Genomic DNA, 19,163 nt, shown 5'->3' with positions numbered 1-19,163 from the left:
AACGCGCCCCTTGCGTGCGAGGAGTTCATATCTCGAAGCACCACTCAGCGGCGTTCAACAGGGCATTAATGCTTTCGCTTTCACAACTCATAAGAAGTGCATAGGTGTCCTCAGATTTTTTTAGCTGCGCTTTTTTTGAAACTGAGTTGAAGAATTGTTAAAAAAAAGTTAAAACAAAATTAAAGACAAATTGCCGCCAGTCGGAGCCAAACCTATAGATCCTCCGATGCTCTACTGATTGAGTTATGGCGGCAGATATTCCCACGTTACAATTTCTTGAGTACTCGTTGTATACAAAACGTAACCTCGGGAGTGCTAGCCAGCGCGGCTGACGGCAACAGGGGCAGCGTCTTTTATAATAGACCTGCCAACACTCTAGTGTTTATATATAGCGTAATATGCAAACGTCTTGCAGCGTTTTATGTAGCACGCAGTAACGGGAATATCCAGTTCTGCTCACCTATACGTGGGTTCAACTTTTCATGATCAACGTAGTTTTTACTTTTCTCGGTCAAAAAAGCATATGGTAAGTGACACTGTTTGGGCATAAACTTCTTTACGACGAAGGTTGCTCTCGGGCCGGAGGAGGTTTACGAGTCGCCGAGAGCGAGCGATTTATAGTCGCGCGCTCTATGCGCTTCTCGCTCGCTCCAAGGCGGGATATTCGAGAAGCGAAGTTTTCTTCTTTTTTTTTCGACTGAAAGCAACAAGCGTGCGCCATAACAGACAACCCCCGACAATCTTCGGGAAGCAGGAGACTTGACTCTGAGCGCCGCCTCGTGTATGTTGCGTATATGTCGCTTCCTATCCCATGGCCTGTAAGACCTATCTTCACTAAAGCATAGGTCAAGGAGATTGCGGGTGCAAATAATGCAGCTCGTTCCCAATTTCAGTGGGTGCATTTCGCAACATTCCCTTTCCTTCGCCGTTCCTTCGTTCTTGCCGTGCGTCACGCCGCGAGTCACCCATCCCAGTGATGGCGCCGGAGTCACGGCCGAGCCAGCGACGAATAGTGAAAAAAAAAAGGGGGGGGGGAGAAATTAAATGAATCCCTAGAAAGTTTGGGCTTTGTGCTTTTTGAGCACCGTGTACACCGAATTGCAGTTCCCGAGCTCTGGCTGGCATGGCGCAGGCTAGCGTCATTCATTAGTGCGGTCCTGAGGCTAACGGTCAATGTCGCTGACCGCGATGGCGCGGTTCGCCGCCTGGAGAGCCTCGGTGGGGGCGCAGGCACACGGGGCGCGACAGCGTGCGCGCGCACACAACACACGCGGACACACACAAACACCGCGCGCTAAGCCACGAGTGCGGGCAACGCCGGAAACCAAGCTGGCCGGAAGAGAAGCTCGCGGATTTCCCTCATTAACGGTACGTCAGCGTCAGGCCGGCTGGTCGTCAATGTGCGAAAGCGCGCCACGTCCGGCGCAGAGTGCCTGCGACGCCGCGCCGGCTGCTGCGTGAGGGAGGGGGGGGGGTCTCATCGACTCGTGCAGAGTGAAGAAGGCCGGTGGTTCCAACGCGCCAACGACGCGTTGGCAGTGGTTACTTACTGCAAGCGCGATGTTGGAGTGCGGCAACTGTGTAGGAGCACGTGGTCGTGAAGGGCCAGCGCTCTCTGCGCAACGCATCAGCGAACCACCATGCCTCGGGGTTTGTTAGACGAGAACGACAGGGAAAGAGAGTAGCGCCGAGGGCAAAGCGTTAAGCTTGGGGCATGTCCTCTGGCACGGCGAAAGAGAGATAGGAACTAGGGAAGTAAGGGCGAGGGTGAGCCGAAAATGGGGCTGGAAGGAATGACCAGTAATGAAAGGCAACATGAAGAATAAGCAGCAAGGATAGGAATTCATCCCCCGCTATTAGGGAGAGGGGAAGAGCCGAATGAAATATGTCCCCGAATAGCGTGACGCTGGCTAGCCGCCTGGCTTTTCCGCAGCCGACGGACGCCTGCCCTTCCATGCATGCTCTTTCGCCGACGCGGTGACTCGAGGGCGGCTTTACGCGCCGTATGCTGCACGAGAGCTCCTCTTACTGAAGCGACGCCTCGCAGTTGACTGCAGCACTGTGGGAGCGTACAAAATTGACGCGAAAGTGGTTGCTTCCAGCCATACCTTGCAAGGATTCGCTCGCGTTGAATGTGAACCACGTGGCAAGAGTAACAGTACACCACGTAGGCTTTCAAGTACCTAGAGATTTAACTACCGTACTGCACAGAACTTCGGAAAGAAGGACAAGGAAGGCGTTTGGTGCGCGTCGGGCCAGTCACGTGGCTGCATCGCATTTTGCTGCGGAGTCCGGTGGCTACACGGTCCGGTGGCTGGCAGCGGGACATCCGCCATGCATGGCTGCGCCACAGAGCCCTGCTCTGCAGACGCGTGTCTAGTGCAGAGCTCAACGAGCGCCCGCAGGCGTCGACCAGAGCACCGTCACGTCATGGCGTGCACTTTCCCACAATGACAACCCTAATAACTCATTCTTCTGCTGGTGCTACTACGGTTACTACTACTACTACTAAGTACTACTACTACTACTACTGCTACTACTACTACTACTACTACTACTACTACTACTACTACTACTACTACTACTACTACTACTACTACTACACCACCACCACCACCACCACCACCACCACCGCCACCACCACCACCACCACCACTACTAATACTACTACTACTTCTACTACTGATACTTCAGCGGCACCACTCATGGTAACACCAATAAATATACGTAAAGGAAAGAACACAACTGGGGAGGAAGTCAAGATGTACAACACTGAAGTACAGTAAAAAAGTCTGACGACGCTGCAGAGAAAGTGTGAGGTCTGCTACAAAAGAGAGAGTGAGAGGTAAATCGTTTGTTTTCTGGAGGCCTGGGTTTATCTTGCGGCATTTTTACCTTGCTATTTTACAAGGGAGGAGGTATAAGGGGCAGGACGGAAGGAATTTCGGAAGGAGGATGATGGTCTTTCCAACTTGAGACCACGTAGAACAATCCGTTTCTTCATTTTCGAAAGTCCGTTCCAAATGAAAATCATATAAACGGCTGTTAGCACACAGAACGAGACATTGCATCTTTGCCCCACTGCTCTTTGCGTATATACTAAAGTACGTCTTTACTTCAAGCTTCAAGGAAAAATCCATGAAACCCAACGAAGGCTAAAAGATAGAAAGAGGGACAAAGGGGTTAGAGAAGATTAAAATGCAGTCTTTATAACTAAAAAAAGGATGCGTGTAAATCTACCGAGGCGAGAAGGCGAACAAAAGCGGTTTCATGAAGGCTGTGGAGCTAAAACAAACAAAATGCTTTCGCCGCGTTGCCTAACTGAGAAACAAGGGACGACCCCAAGTGTCGCCAAACGGGCAGGTTCAAAGTGCGGGGCACGTAGGCCCAAAATAAGTGCGTCTTTTCTGCAGCCAGTCGCGTATGCGCGTAACACGAGGAAGAAACTGGACCGGCGCTCCAGTGTTTACACGTCCCGTCGTGCGAGCGCTACCACTTCCTCTTATCGGCGCCCCTGGGAGCATAATACCCGCGCGAACGCTGAATACGCTGCACGTGCACAGGTTGCGCGCAAAACATGTTTACAAGGGACGCGGACGGGCGCGAACAAGGTGAGAAACACGCTTCGGAACCACGCAACACCGCTGTTCCTACACTATACCACAACTCTAGTCTTTTTGTTTGTGTGTGTGTGTCCCATCCCAGTAAGCTTGGAAAACGTCTTTTAAGAATTATTTTAAAAGTCAGGCTTTCTAGACGAGGCACTTTGCTAACCGTGGCTGCTGCTGTTATGCGATCAGCATGGCAGCACTCATATAAGGAATACACTCATACCAGGTGTTTTCTTTTTCTCGTTTTTTTTTCGAGCACGCAAATTTTTTAAAAAATAGACTGTGGCAGATAGCATAACGGATAATTGAGCTGGGTTACTCAAAGAGGCCGGTATTACTTGCATGAGAAATCGGAATGCATAATCGACTAATTAAAAGAAATCACTCATTAACATTTATTTTTAATTATTCACGTTACGACGCGACTACCTGTCGGAACGACTACCTTATACGATATCTTTAGACCACACTCGTTGAACGGACTGCTGGCTTACAGTCATCCACTTTCTGTCAGCCCTAGTCTGCACTCTTTCTGAAAGTACGCCCACCTAGAAGGCTACAGAAAAGAATACAGTCCTATGAAAATTCTTTTGCTCACTACTTTGGTGTATTGCTAATCTCCTTGCCTTCAGTGGACAAAACAGGGAGGGCCGTAGTAAGCCAGAGTTTTACACTAGCAAGTTGTGTACTCGGTATAGCACCATAAGACCTTTGGTCAAAAGAGTCACCCAAGGCACTAGGCTCCAATTTCTATTCCGACTCCACGGAACCAATTATATCATACCTACAACAAAAATAGTTTATGAGTTCATATGTATAGGGGTTAACCTAAAGAGCTCGATGTTGCACTACAATATATAGGTAGTTAATCTCACAGAAAAGGGAAACAACTTGAAATAAAAAAAAGAAGTTGGACAGCATGGTGAAAGACACAACATTTCAAAGCGCATTATATCTGTTCCTCCGCCTTGTTCATACTTCATTTCTTAAAAAAAAAAAGAAACTTCCCCGTGCAGGCTAGCAAACCGGACTTTTAACGCTACAGCGTTAAGGGTCCCGTGTCGCAGAAAATCCGGTGTCTGTGTTGGGCTCGGCAGAGTTGTGCGTGGGCTAAAATCTGCGTATATATTTAGGCATGTGTATGTGCCACGCCTTGCTATGTGACATGCGTTTTATGCAGGTTATATTGTCACACCATTCTGCCACTAAAGTTGCTCATACCTTTACATGCATTCGTGAAAAAGTTATTCCTCAAAATTTTGAGAATGACAGCCCACAAGGAAACGTCCTGAAACAAAACACAGACAGCGCATGCCTTTTATGTTAAATCTTCTCAGACTTAAATATTAAATGCACGAAATTATAACAGAAAACTGATAATTACGTAGTTTCTTTTTGGCGTGGCTGTTCACTGCTTTGGGATCGGCCCACGCAGGATGCCGCGTTTCTACCAGAAAGCCCGCCTTCGTGCATAGCGTTCGACGCCAGCATTTCGCGGTAAACATTACGGTTACATAACCTGAAGTTTCTAAGAAGCGTGAGAAGCAGTCAGGGATCTTCGGATGCTATCGCGTACCACTCTTAAAGTTGAAGCTTCAGCGTCCGCCAAGCTTTTTTCTAATTAAACACGTGCCTCTCTCTCGCTTCTCTGTCTTTATTTGTGGCGCTTGGCACTTGCCCGAGATTAGCATAAAGAAGACTTTCCGGAGACCACATAACACAACGACAAACAAACGAAGAATCAATTAGGCATACGATAGTATGGACGCCGGGACACACGGGAGTGGCAGGGAACCAAGAGGCGGACAGGAGAGCTCGAGGGTACACTTATTACCGAGCATCCAACGTAGGCGACCTCGAGGAGACCGAACCTGTACCCCAAGACTATTCGGCGATACTAAATGACTACAAGGGCTGCAGAAAGCGGTATCCACCACCGCACAACTCCCTTAGCAGAGAGGACTCTGTCGCGTGGAGGCAGATACAAACGGGCTCACACCCGAACGTAAACGTACTCAGCAAAATTTATCCCACACAATACAATGACAAATGCCCCTGGTGCCACGAAACACCCACGTTGTATCACATAACGTGGGCATGCCAGAAGGTAGACGTGGTACCCTTTATACCAAACCCGAGTGCGGAGCAATGGGAGGGAGTGCTCTCCAGCGATCGCCAGGTCGACCAAGAAGGTCTGATTCGGCGAGCACAACTGGCAGCAGCATACAGCGGAGCCCTGGACTAAGGGCAACCGACCGTTGTGCTAGAAGATGGACGATTCCATCTGAAGACCGCAGAAGACCAGCGAATCTAGAGCTGATAAAGTTTTTCACTCGCTCACTCACTCCATGACTTTCCACGTGCCCGTTCGATTGTTAGAACGGCTCATAAACCATCAAGTTGGAAGAGCGGTGCCAGCGATCACGAAGATCGCAGTCGTCGGTGAGCGATAGAGATGCAGGAAAGCATCGGCGCCGCGCAGGAACACCGCTTCCATGGCGAAAAGGGATCGCGTGACAGTCATGAGGGCGCGACCACCAGCCGAAATGCCGGCGTGATAAATCACTCGCTGTCCTCCGAGATGCTGGGTTCTCGGGGTTCAGAGGAGGAGCTCGTACACGGGGAAGGCCTCTAAACGACCCGAGGAGAAGACGATGAAACAAACAAACAGAGAGGTCGTGCACGAGGCTACGTTCTTCCCGCGAAAGGGAGAGGCTAAGAGAGAAAGATAAAAGATCGGTCCGGTGACGGTGGCGAAACTCTGCTGCGTGCGTGTTTCCGTATAGTCGAACAACGACCCACTCGCGCTTACGACACGCCGAAAAAAAAAAAAGAATCCAGCACGAAACAAGGCAGGCATGAAACGCATATAAATGAGTGCGAGAGACGACGGCTGAGTTTGTCGTATAGGGACCCCATGGAGAGAAGGGTTGGGAGGAGGTGGCCTTGAAAGGTGGCAAAGAGAAAGCAGAGCAAGGTACAACCTGACGTTGACAAACGAGCCATGTAGGTGCTCGCCACCGATATAGGGGCGAGAGAGAAAACGTGGGTGAGCAGGAGGCATTGTGGAAGTGCGAAACAAGGAATCCAAAAAATATTTCGCCGATCCCAACAACTGGCGACGTTCGATCGGTGACAAAAGCCTCCAAGACGCACGCACGCGGCCATTTCCCCTTGTTTCGGACGCTCTCGCCCTCTCTCTCTTTGTCGCGGCTGCGTTGCCACTGGTGCCAGGTCTGACTTGTCACGCCCGAAAGGACAGACCAGAAAACGGGAGCGTATGCACAGAGAAGTCGAAAGCGACTGAGATTCCACGGGGTTCGAACCTCCAGGCGATCTGCAGGCTAGGCGTTTTAGACCGAGAGGAAAGGAGCTGCGGCCTGATTTACGGACGGGGCGCCGACGCGTGCGGGGTGACGGCACAGAGTAGAACGGGCGACGCTTTACATGCAATCTGAGTGAGTTGCAAGGTGTGCGTTCCAGCGGTGTGCGTTCCAGTAGGTCTCGGTGAAGCTCGTTCGCAATCGAAAGGTGAACCCCGACCCGCCTGCTGCGTTATTGCGCGCACAGGAAGGTGGATACAAACGTAGAAGTTCATAATGCCAAAGAGAAATATGGCCTGGGTAGTATGAGTGCAGCATTCCGATGTGACGTCTAAGTCAGCAAGAGAATTGGCACGACAATGATTTGTCTAAACCTCGTCTTTCCTTGGTTTCGATTGACCCGTTGGATTCTTACGTGAACATTCTCGTAGCTAATTTGTCATCTCAGATGCCATGTACGACAGCTATTTGCCTGCTTCATCCTCGGGGTTTTTCGCTTCGAGTGTACCAAACAGGAACCAAGAGCAAAAACAGTTAGCCCGCTCCCCCTCCCTCTCCCGAAAAAAAAATAATAACAAAGGAAAAAAACAGTAGTATAGCAGCAGTATTCAGCCATTTCTTCGGCTCTGAACTCATTTGCTGCGATAGTTTCCTTTCAATGGAGGTCGCCATCTTGCTTGCTTGCTTGCTTTTACCTCAAATAACTACGCTCACCAACTGTGGGGGAAAGGCCAAGAAACCAGCAGTTATAGGGTGGTTATAAAGGGGGAAGGGGTGAATTTACGAATTGTAGCCGGTGACTTTGCAAGGCATATCGACTTGGAACGACTTCTAAGGATTGCACGGATTTGGAGATATGGGCCGTAAAACTGAGGTAAAAATGCACTATTGTCCCACTTAGTTAAAAAAGAAATACCATTTCATGCATACAAGAACGAAAGTAACTGGAACGACAATACATTTCGCCGGACACTTTGGGAATGATTATCCGGACATGGTGCCATCTTGAAAATTCCTTCCAACTGGATATGCCTTGCGAACACACCGGCTACAATTTTGAAATTGCAGTGAGTCCTACTGTAACTAATTGAAAAGCTCAGGATTTTCATTGGGACATTATTTATATGGTCACTCCAAGCGAAGGTTCGCCGTCGGCGTCGCAGTGGGACTCAATATATATATATATATATATATATATATATATATGCTCTAAACCTCTTCATCAGGCGAGGAGGAAAGGGCGCGTGGCAAGTCTTTTCACGGAGAACTGAAATTCACGTGACGGAAGTTCATAGGCGGTCATTGACGAAGAACCCCTGTGTAGGCTCTTGGTGCTGCGGTAGCTACACTATGCGTAATTTTCTCTTGGCTGCGGAAACATGTGACACGCATCATCAGCTGCAGTGTGTGTGGTGTTTTGAGCTATTTTGGCTGTATTGGTTTTTATTCAGCGAAGAGCAGCGGCGTTTTTTAATAGCCGCAATGAATTGGAAGACCTGCTCATTATCTGAAAGCTTGGCGTAAGATCTAAAACATGGGTGATCCTGCACGGCTAACCTAATATAATTCCGTAAAATCTAAGCGCCAATCGTTATAAAATATTTGCTTCAGCTACCGGCATTGTTTTCAGGCATTTCAAGTCTAGCAGACCTGTCACCAAGTTTATTTGATTAACGCTATCGAAGCAGTGCAAAATCGTGCTGCTCGCTTCATTCATTCTTCTTAGTCATACGATATCAGAGTGTCATCCCTTAAAAATGAATCTGGTCTGCCCACTCTTTCGTCTCACCGCAGGACCGCCACACTATCACTTTACCGCAAGTTTTATCACAGTTCTTTCAGCCATACACCTTAAATCGCTCCCGCCGCGCGCATTTCCCCCCGCACAGGCCCTCCATGGAGGGCGATTTTAACGGTGTCGGGCGACTTGAAGTGCACTTCAAGTCGCCCGACACCGTTCTGGCACCACAACTTTTTCTGCATCATTTTTATGCCGCGCAGGTTCAGAATGGAGTGGCCTTCCCCACAACATTGTTTCAATCACCCGTCCATCACGTTTTATTCAAAGTGTATCCATATACCTGTCTTGTTAAAAACCTGTGGCATTAGTAACATCTCTGTACAACGCACCCCTTATGTAACACCCCCTTGTGGGGTCTTTAAGGAAATAAAGTGAAGTGAAGTGAAGTGAAATAACCACGCTATGTCTGCGCTATAGCTTCCTGTGGACGCCGATGGCGTTGCTCAATACAGCGATTACCGTGGCTGGTAAACCAGCATGATATACATAGGTTTGTGCTTCGGCATTGCCTATTGGGCCTGTAAGATAGTAATATCCAAAGGAGACCCTGTCTCTGAGAACGCAATTTCCGCAAAATGGGTGTGTGAGTCGTGAACAGTGGTATGAACAAATTCGAAAAAAAAAAATCTGTTATCATCCTCTTCTGCCAAACAAATAAAAAGACGTAGTAGTTCTGCGGAAACCCGCAAGGTCGACAAATTCGACTTCGCCCTGCCATCTGCTAGCCGCCTGGTTAGCTCAGATGGTAGAGCGGCTGCCCCGGAAAGGCGGTGGTCCCGGGTTCGAGTCCCGGACCAGGACGAATTTTTCTTCAACTATGAGGCTTTTCTTTCGAGGAACCCGTATGGGTTTCCTTTGTAGCAATTGCTACGAACGGGTGGATGTCTCATTTTCCCTTCTGTCAAATAAAAAGAGCTGGACAACGCCTATAACGCCGGATAAAAAGAACTGGATAACGCCGTAAAATTACTTCGCATGGTTATGCTGAATGCTAGGGCCGTGATCTATGAAGGACAAACATATCTATAACCCAGCATCTAACACTGCTTCGGACTCTCACGGAGTCCGCAGCTGGCTGCTCTGGCACACGAGAAGTGGGATTCTCATTGTACGGTTCAAGCTGTAACATTAATCAAAACTATTTTATTCGTGGGTGGGAGCCTACCTTCCGAATATTATGCCCACATTTGAATTTACCGCCTACTGTGATGCAAGAGCTCTGGAATTCCGGATCCAGCTGCAGCCAGCGACACTACCCTTCATTTTCCTTTGAAGCGTTTCACCTCTATTATCAAAGCATTGAATATCATGCGCGGAATATCAGCTCGTATGCCCCATTTGGTTCTCGGATTACGCAGAACAGACATGTCTCGCTGGTACGACTACGCGGGTGTAAACGTCATTGGTTCACTGGGGCTTGGATGTTTGCAGTGCGAGCAATGTAGCGTTTGTGGTAGACAAAGTTTTCTTTTGCAACATTCTAGTGCAGTGGCGAAATTGAGGATGAGGTGGGAGCCCGATGACGACAGGGTTGATTGATGGACAAAGCGACCCCAGTTTCGAGCACTGAACAACTGTCAATATTTCCCAGGGTGGGTGTTACTTCTCAACCATCATCTCGCATAGTCACGTGCTGGAAAGTGAGGTGGTTTAATTGGGGGCTGAAAAGCTTAAGCGACTGAGCGAGATAATAGTCAAGTAGGTAAGTTTTATAACTAAGGGTAATGTGGTGGGAAAGTAACTCGTTAAAACTACAAGGAACGAAAAGAAACCCCAATATATCTTGTTCACCAAGCCGTGCCAAATCAATGGAAAATCAATTTATGATTGACGATTACCAAAGCGGTTGAACGACTCCTAGCGCCAGAGTTGCCTCAGCACGATTTTAGCATGGAAGTCTGCGGATCCAGCTCAAGCACGGAGAAGATGCTCAGCAGAAGCCTTCCACTCCTTCTCTGCAAGCTCAGACTCACTCAGTCACAACACGTACTTTCAACACGGATCACGCCTCGATAGAATTCACGCCGTGTTACGCCGTGTAAAACAGACACACCGAGTATTCTCCTCATCCCCGCAGCGCCTGTACACACATGATGCCTTCGATTTGGTTGGCATTTTCGGGAATGCAACGGGCAGTGCCACGAGCTTGAGGTACTAGAGAGGAATGACCAAAAGCTGTGGCTTTTTGTGAACGCGATTTTCTCCTGGGTATTAGATTTTCCGAATTCTCCTCATATATATATATATATATCAAAACGTTTATTTAAAAGAAAAAAAATGCAGAAAGCGAGTGGGTGGAGCCCCTAGTCCAGGGCCCCACTGGCTTGAGCGGTCCGCCGTGCTTGGTCGAGAAGCGCTAGTTGCATCTCCCGATCCTCGCTGGCGAGCCAAGTCTCCCACTGCTCCCTTCCGGAAAGTTTGCCGGCTATTTTTGGTGTATTAATTTTGGGTGGCCTGTTCTGGCAGTCCCACGTAATGTGGGCGAGAGTTGGCCGGCCTCCGCACCAAGGACAGCGAGCGCTGCACAGCGTTGGGTGAATGGCATTTTTCAAATAAAGGTTTGGAAATGTGTGCGTCTGTATTCGGCGCCAGTCATAAGAGTCCTGCCTGGATAGGTCAGGGTGTGGTGGACTGTACTTTCTTCGCTCGCGCCGCTGGTGCTCAAGGGTTTCTCGTGGTAAAAAGGGGTTTTCGTCAGAGTGGTCGGCCGCTCGGTTGACAAAAGCACGAGCTGCGCCGTCCGCTCTCTCATTGCCCTCGAGTCCTGCGTGACCCGGGCACCAGACGATCATGTGTTTCTGCGTTAGGTTGGATCCTAATAGGTGAGTGGTGCTGTGTGGTAGCCTCCCGGTGAGGAATAGTCTACATGCGACTTGGGAATCTGTAAGAGTTATCGACGATTGTCCCAGAGCGTCCTTAGTTTTAATAGCTAGCGCGATGGCTGAAGCTTCTGCGGTATTCGCAGATGCAACTCTAGCCGTGGCACAAGTCACAAGCCCTTGATTTGCAGCCGCTCCTACCACTGCGAGGGCGTATTTGTCAGCACCACATCGAGCGACATCTGTGTAGGCTGTATCCGGGTTTCCATCGAATTGCTGCATTAACTTTCGAGCTCGAGCATTTCTACGTCCCTGGTGGTATTTTGGACTCATGTTTTTAGGGATTGGGGCTACTACGATCCTTTCACGAAGGACTCTGGTCAGAGATTCGAGTTCTTCTCCCGCATACTGTGGATGAGTAGGGTAACCCACGCGGCAAAGTAATTTTCTGCCAGAGGTAGTTAAGCTAAGCCGCTCCCGTTGAGATATGAGCGTCGCTGCCCGTAGCTCCTCGTAGTTATTGTGAATCCCGAGGGCCAGCAGGCGTTCAGTAGAGGTTCCCTGTGGTAGGCCGAGAGCCGCTTTGTACGACGTTCTAATCAACGCATCTAGGGCCTTTAGTTCTGTTTTCGTGGGGTCCTGGAAAGGGAGGCTATATGTGAGACGACTTAGCACAAAAGCCTGAACGAGCCGGATCGTCTCTGTTTCCTTGAAACCTTTTCGGTGATAAGTTACTCTACGGATCATACGAGAGATCTGTTTCACCGTAGTCCTAAGGGTTTTAATGGTGTGGTCTACTCGTTTGTTGCTTTGCAGCCACAGTCCGAGGATTCGCACTTTTTGGACTTCCTTTATCTGGCTGTCTCCTAGAAAGAGGTTCACCGGCTCGTGAGTTTGACGGCCTCACCCTCGTATCCTGATAAATTCTGATTTATCGGGAGCGCAGCTCATTCCACTGCTGCGAGCGAAGGTTTCAACAACGGTCGCTGCTTCTTGCAGGATTTCTTCTTTTTGTCCTAACGAGCCGCTGGTTGCCCATAGGGTAATATCGTCTGCATATATCGCGTACCCTAGACCAGGTATGACGTCGAGTGTTTTGGCTAAGCGTCTCATACCGATATTGAAAAGAAGGGGGGAGAGTATCGCCCCTTGCGGTGTACCTCTATTAGGCATGGGAAAAGGGTCTGAGCGCGTAGTGCCAATGCCTATTGTCGCGATGCGAGAGGTCAGGAAAGAGCGGGTGTAATCATAGATTCTTTGTCCACAATCGATGTCACTTAGCTCAGATAAGATAAGTTCATGTGAAATAGTGTCAAATGCGCTTTTTAAATCAAGAGCCAGGACGAGATGTTCCGCACCAACCGTGGTGTTGCATAGAACTTCTTCGCGAAGTAGCAGGAAAACATCTTGTGTCGACAGATGCTGGCGAAAGCCGAATATGTTAGTGGGAAATAGGTTGCGGTCTTCAATGTAAGACGTGAGACGTGTGTGGATCACCTTCCCAAATAATTTGCCAAGACAGGAGGTTAGTGATATCGGCCTGAGATTTTGTAGATCATGAGGTTTTCCTGCTTTCGGAATAAGCACGATTTTGGCCTCCTTCCACTGTTGTGGAACTACATCCCTTTCCCATATCTGTTCATTAAAATACCGGGTAAGCTGTTCTAGGTGGTCGTCGCTCAGGTTCCGGATCATAGCATTTGTGAGCTGATCTGGTCCTGGAGCAGTATTTCTCTTCGCAGCTTGCGCTGCCGCGAAGAGTTCTGCCTTAGTTATCGGAGCGTCTAGCACCGCGTTTTCTTGCCCTTGGTATGGCAAGGTGCATGGGGGAGTGATTACTGCTCCTACGTACTTCTCTTTAAGCTTAGTGAGGAGGGCCTGATCTGTTCCTGAAAATTCTCCGGCAAGTTTTTGAAGAGTGCGGTTATTGGCCGTTTTTGTTTTTCCTGATTCCATTATGCTGCGAAGTATCGCCCATGTCTTGGAGGTGTGTAACGTTTCGCGAAGTGAGTCGCAAAAGCTCGCCCAACTCGCTGTCTCTAACTGCTGTGCGTAAGCGTTTGCCCGCTCTGATATTTCAGCAATTCTGTGGCGCAGTTTGCGATTAAGTCGCTGTTTTTTCCATCGTTTAGTTAGCCCCCTTCTGGCTTCCCACATATGTAGCAGATGGCTGTCAACTACCGGCGTTTCCGCTGTGAGCGCTAGCCGCTTAGATGTTGCTTTATGAGCGTCTCGAATGTATTTTGCCCACTCTTCAGCGTTCTCAGGTGATATCTCCGGCATGGGGATTTTGCGATAATTTACCCAGTTCGTGATTACCACCTGGCCACAGGGTCGCCGAATTTTCGGGGAGCCTACCGACACACTGATAATGAAATGGTCACTGCCTAGATTCTCTCCTAGATTGGTCCAGAATACCTCGTTGACATTATTTGTGAATGTGAGATCTGGAAATGTGTCTGCACTGACGCTGTTACCTAATCTTGTCGGGTTTTGAGGGAGAATTATGAGCTGGAGATCATATGCTTCGGTCGCTCGCTCGAGCTCTCGGCCTTTGGGGGTGTCTGTTCGGTAACCCCAGCTGGTGTGAGGAGCATTGAAGTCCCCAAGAAGCAGTAGTCTATCCTGGGTGCCGGAGTGACACATGACGTACCGAATGATGGCCTCGAAATCGGCCCTCTTTTCTTTAGGGGGGCTATACACGTTCGTGATTATTGTTTTTGCCTTGCTACGCTTCTGCGGTAGTATTGTTACAATTTGATGATTGATGCTGCTAGTCGCCAGATAATCTATACTGATTGCTATGTCCTTGAGCACCATCGTCGCGACCTTAGGGTAGTCTGGGTGGGTTATCGTGTAGTAGCCAGTCAATCTGACTGGCTTGTTACCGATCTCTTGCAAACAAATAACATCAGGTTTGACTGGCACCGTGTTAATGTATTGTTGTAGAGCTGCCGCCCGTTTGTGGAAGGTGCGGCAGTTCCATTGCCAAATTTCGAGATATTCGTGATGTACTCGCGTTCTACTCGCCATGAATAGTGCTTTCGCTGTCCGAGGTCGATATGGGTCGCGGACGGCGGTTAGATTGAGCGCTGGGGCTAATGCTGGCTCGCTTACGAGCCGCGCTCTTTGCACTGGCCACAGATTCATCGACGTAAGTTTTTAGGCTTTGAAATTCTGCGTACATCTGCTGCTGAAAATTTTGCATAGTTTGTAATTGATGCACAACTTGTTGGAGTGTAACTTCCACAGAATTCGGCGTCGTTATAACCTCGAGAGGCATGCCTGCTGCTTTAGTATGTGTTGTTTTGTTCGTTTCGGTACAGCGACTAGCTTTGAGGGAGGCCAACTCTCGCTTAATTTCTGCCAAGGTCTCGCGGAGGAGCTTGTTCTCATTAACGATCTTCCGATATTCGGGATTTTCTGTTATAGGAGCAGTAGGAGAAACGACTCGTGCCCAGCTTACCGTGTTATCTTGTGGCACTTGCTTGGTCACAGTGCCGAAAGCCCCCGATTTAGGTGGTTTTGGTGATTGGTAATGCGGTGGGTTTTTGGGATTGGAGTTCTTTCGGGTCCGCGATCTTGACCTGGATCGACGGCGAGTCTCTGATACCTCCGGCGAGGAATCGGATGCGGATTCTCCATCATCGGAACTGAACCAACGTAGGCGTTGAGGTGGCTTCGTTGAGCTGTCCTTCCGGGTAGTCCGTTGAACGCCAGTCCTCGGCGTTCTTTTGCTTTGGGGTTTGAGACGCTTTTTACAACTTCGGTCTCCTGTCATGTGACCCTCCCCACAGGCTGCACACTTGGGAGCACACTCATGTCCGGCTACAGGGTCCCGTTGTCCACATATACGGCACACTGGAATGTCCGGCTGGGGACAGACGTCCGATCGGTGACCAATTTGGTGACACACTTTGCACACCTGAGTGGTAATCTTGTAGGGATAGCAAGCAAGTTCTCCGCCGTTGTAGTAGACGTACCGCGGCGTAATACCTCCAAAAAAGGTGATAACGGCCGTTTTAGTGTTACGGAACATGCGCGCTTGGAGAATCTCAACCCCTTGCGTGCGTATGCGTAGATTCGCATAACATTGACACAATAACATTGACAAACAATGAAACGCGGGATGTGCGCGGTGGTGTTAGTCGATCGTTATTTCTCACGATGAAATTTCCTTATCTAACGTAAGTCATGACGTTACGCATGGCGTGCTTCCAGTAGTGACGTGCGAAAGCGGGTTCAATGAAATGTTCAAATGATTCATTTCCCACTGTGTACAAAATTTCTGTTGCACCTAACTTCGGAGTGTTTCTCTAAGCAACATTAGGTGAGCAAAATACTCTATTCTACCGTTGAGCCTTCTTTTTTTCGGGTAGTACTTCTGGAATGCATTGGCGTGATGATGGTCTCACTTCATTTGACCCCCCCGCGCTCCCCTTTTTTTTTGTTCTTTTTCCTGACTTGCCTTCAGTGGTTTGCTTCGGTGTGAACGTTGAAGAAAGACAATCCATCACACACTAAGCACGACCGTTAGAATTTACTGCCAGCCAAATGGTTCTGGCAGCTTTCAACTAGTTTTCGCATGCGTAGTCTATATGACATCCTTAAGAATGCTTGCTCAGTACTTCAAATGCTGGTGCGTCATTTTCTGCGTGGCTTGCTCTCTCTCCGTTCGTTTCTTTTTGTTTTCGTCGCATGCCACGCTGGAGGCGACTAAAAGGCATGGCTGTGTGACAATGTAAGATAGCCTGCTGGAATAACGTGCATGTAGTGCTTTGATTGTCGAAGTTAGCAGTTCAAGTGGTACAGCCTAGAAACAGCTGACAGAATTCAGTATATGACTACACAGAGGAAACAAAGGTACAATGTCTCGTAGAATGGAGTAACAAGAACATTTCGTAAGAATGATGTCGTAATAAAATTGCCTTTGGCGCCAGTTTATTTCGTTGGCCCCTAATATATTTCAAAGCAGTTGCTTTCAATTATCAATATCATTCAAAGCACTTAATGGCCGCACGAAGCACAACTAGGTTGATTGTTGGGCTAGTTGGTTCTGCATGCCTGACGTATTTTCAGCGTATTAGACAGGAACAACGAAAATGGACACACTCAGGGCTTTCTGTGTCCACTTTCTTCCCTCTGCCTAATATGCTGAAAAATACTTCAATCACTACTTAGTATTAAAGTGATCGCCTAATTTCACTTTGTAAGAACAAAGAAATATTTTCGAACTTTTCACAGTGCAGTGCTTGGCCCCGTCGTCAACTCATTTCTAGCCTTGGCGAACGTTCGCTTCAGAGGACGTCAATTAAGCCTACTTTAGCGGCCAAGCCGGCTTCCCCTGGGATCGAAGAGCAACAAAAGTGCGGTTTAAACAAACAAACAAACAGACAAACAAACAAACAAACAAACAAACAAACAAACAAACAAACAAACAAACAAACAAACAAACAAACAAACAGAATGAGAAAATAATAAGAAAGTCTGTCGAGCGCGTCGACAGCTTCTCTTCGAGAGGGGAGTGCCCTCTTTCGGGAAGGTAATTAAGTTACAACTCCACGCGGCGACCATGCATGACCGCGCGGTTTGAGCGGGAACGGGCAAAATAAGAAATAGACGACAAAAGGGGGCTACGACCAAGCGGGCTGTGAATTTTCATCGTCTCATTAGATTGTCGCCGTGAACGAAGCTAGAACGACGTGGACAGTGCCCGCGGGACCCGAACACAGAAAAACTTGAGCTGAGGGTAGACGGCCAACGCCAAACGAAGTGATAAAATAAATAATAAAGTGGGGAAAGTCATAATGCAAAGAGTAGTTTTGCCACCTATCGTAGCGCGCAATAAAAAGAAAAAGAAATATGCAATTGTGAGCGCGAAAATGCTTTCAGTATTTTCGCGTTCACACACACAACACACACAAAAAAAAAGATAGGAAAAAAGGATTCTCAGGGAGCAATTACCGCGAAGCAAAAGCAAAAGTTATCGAACACTCACAAAAAATTTAAATCTGCATAGGGGAAAAGAAAAGAAGAAAGAAAAGTAGGCATAATTTCAAAGGAAGGCTGACCCAAACTCACACACATATAAGCAACCCTCACCAGCCGACGCGCAAAAGGGCAACAGAGGAGAGGGGAAAACGAAAAAAAGAAAGATTGAATTGACGCATAATTTTCCTCTGAGGTAAAGGGAGGGGGGCGAGGACTCGCGACCGCTCGCGGGTTCACGGGGAAGAAAAAGGGAAGCGAACTCACTTCTTTCGCGCCGCTGCCGCCGTCGTAAATATTCACGGGGACGTGCAAAGAGCGAGTGTATTAATCACACGGACCCGTTACATTTGTCACCGGGTCGCCCGAGCCTTTTGCGCTTCCCTACACGCTTTCTTTCGCGATCATAGAATAGGGGAGTCTGGGCGCAAGGGTTGCGGTGAAGTGAGGGCTCGCCGCGTGCTTTAGCTCACACCGGCAGGCATGCGCTCGAAGTCGTATCGTCTGAGCCCTGCGAGGGAGAGATCATGAGTAGGGAAACTAACTATAGATCTATCCCTGAGGAGAGACAGAAGTTGGAAATAAGGGAACCTCAAACGACAAACACGACAAGCGCGGAGAAAATTGAGGGAAAGTTCTAAATTTGGGCGTTTGTAGAAGTCAAACTACATTGAAGGATTTATACATTCAGAAAACAAAAAAAATAAGTAATATTGGGGAGGAAGGGATAACTGGAGGGTAAACGGGAAGGAGATGCGGAAAAATTAAACGTACACGTGGAATACACGGGTGCGAGATGCGTATAGCATTTTCCATTTTTTTGCCGGCCTCTATATACCACGAATGGTTGTTACTTCGTGAACGAGTTGCCTCATTTCTGCACCTCATCTTGTCTCAAGAAGGACATTGTTTATTTGCCATCCCAAAAGTTCCACGACGCACTGTCCATCATGCTCGTGCGAAAACAGTAGGCGTTTGCAAGAGCGGAAAAATGCGCATTAGTTTGGATATTCGGGCACTTTAGTTAGCGAATTATTACGGTTCTATGGGGAGCGTCCGGGCACGACGATGACGCTATTGCGCGGGGCGGAGCGAATGCATCAATTATTAATTATGCTGCAGCCGGCGTATAGTAAAGCATCTTCACGTTTGTTGACGCTTGCACACGCGCGCTTCGAACGTATTAAAACTTTACATACCGCATTTAGTTCAATGTATTCCCAGCTGCCTTCGGCCTCCCAGCTTCCGCGATACTTCGCAGGACCTTCTCTGTGCTGTCTTCTGCGAGCGACATTTACGTTCATAAGGGTTTAGATCATCGTTTTAAAAAAAAACACGTGAAGTGTAACCGCAAGGTGCTGGCTCGATGAAATTAAGGAAAATCAAAAATGAATAAAAAAGTGTGTAGGCTTACGCACTGTAGGAATCGATGGTATGCGAAGTATTTTGCAAGTACCTGGCTATCCAGCAGCGTTTGCAGTTCGCAAACCGTTCCAAGTGAGCCAACCTGCTTGTGTAAATTGCACAGTAGCTGTTTGCGTGGGTCGGCAGCGTACATGTGTGTGAAAACAGCAGCACGACGACAACCACGTCGATGACGATGCTGTGGCAGCAAAAGCAT

At 48.4% G+C, this 19,163-nt stretch overlaps 1 long non-coding RNA gene and 1 other non-coding gene across 2 annotated transcripts in view; both read left to right on the top strand.

Moving 5' to 3' along the window:
* The window catches only part of LOC135916473 (uncharacterized), a 744,131-nt gene that overhangs the window by 14,602 nt on the left and 710,366 nt on the right, over positions 1-19,163 (top strand). The gene's annotated exons all lie outside the window — the stretch shown is intronic.
* On the top strand, positions 9,463-9,537 carry TRNAS-GGA (transfer RNA serine (anticodon GGA)). Its single transcript has one exon. It is a non-coding gene; the product is annotated as a tRNA-Ser (tRNA).

This window comes from Dermacentor albipictus, chromosome 7 (assembly GCF_038994185.2).
Source record: "Dermacentor albipictus isolate Rhodes 1998 colony chromosome 7, USDA_Dalb.pri_finalv2, whole genome shotgun sequence".
In the NCBI taxonomy this organism is placed as follows: Eukaryota; Metazoa; Arthropoda; class Arachnida; order Ixodida; family Ixodidae; genus Dermacentor; species Dermacentor albipictus.
Note: the sequence above shows the minus strand (reverse complement) of the source record. Positions and strands in the feature narration are given on the sequence as shown.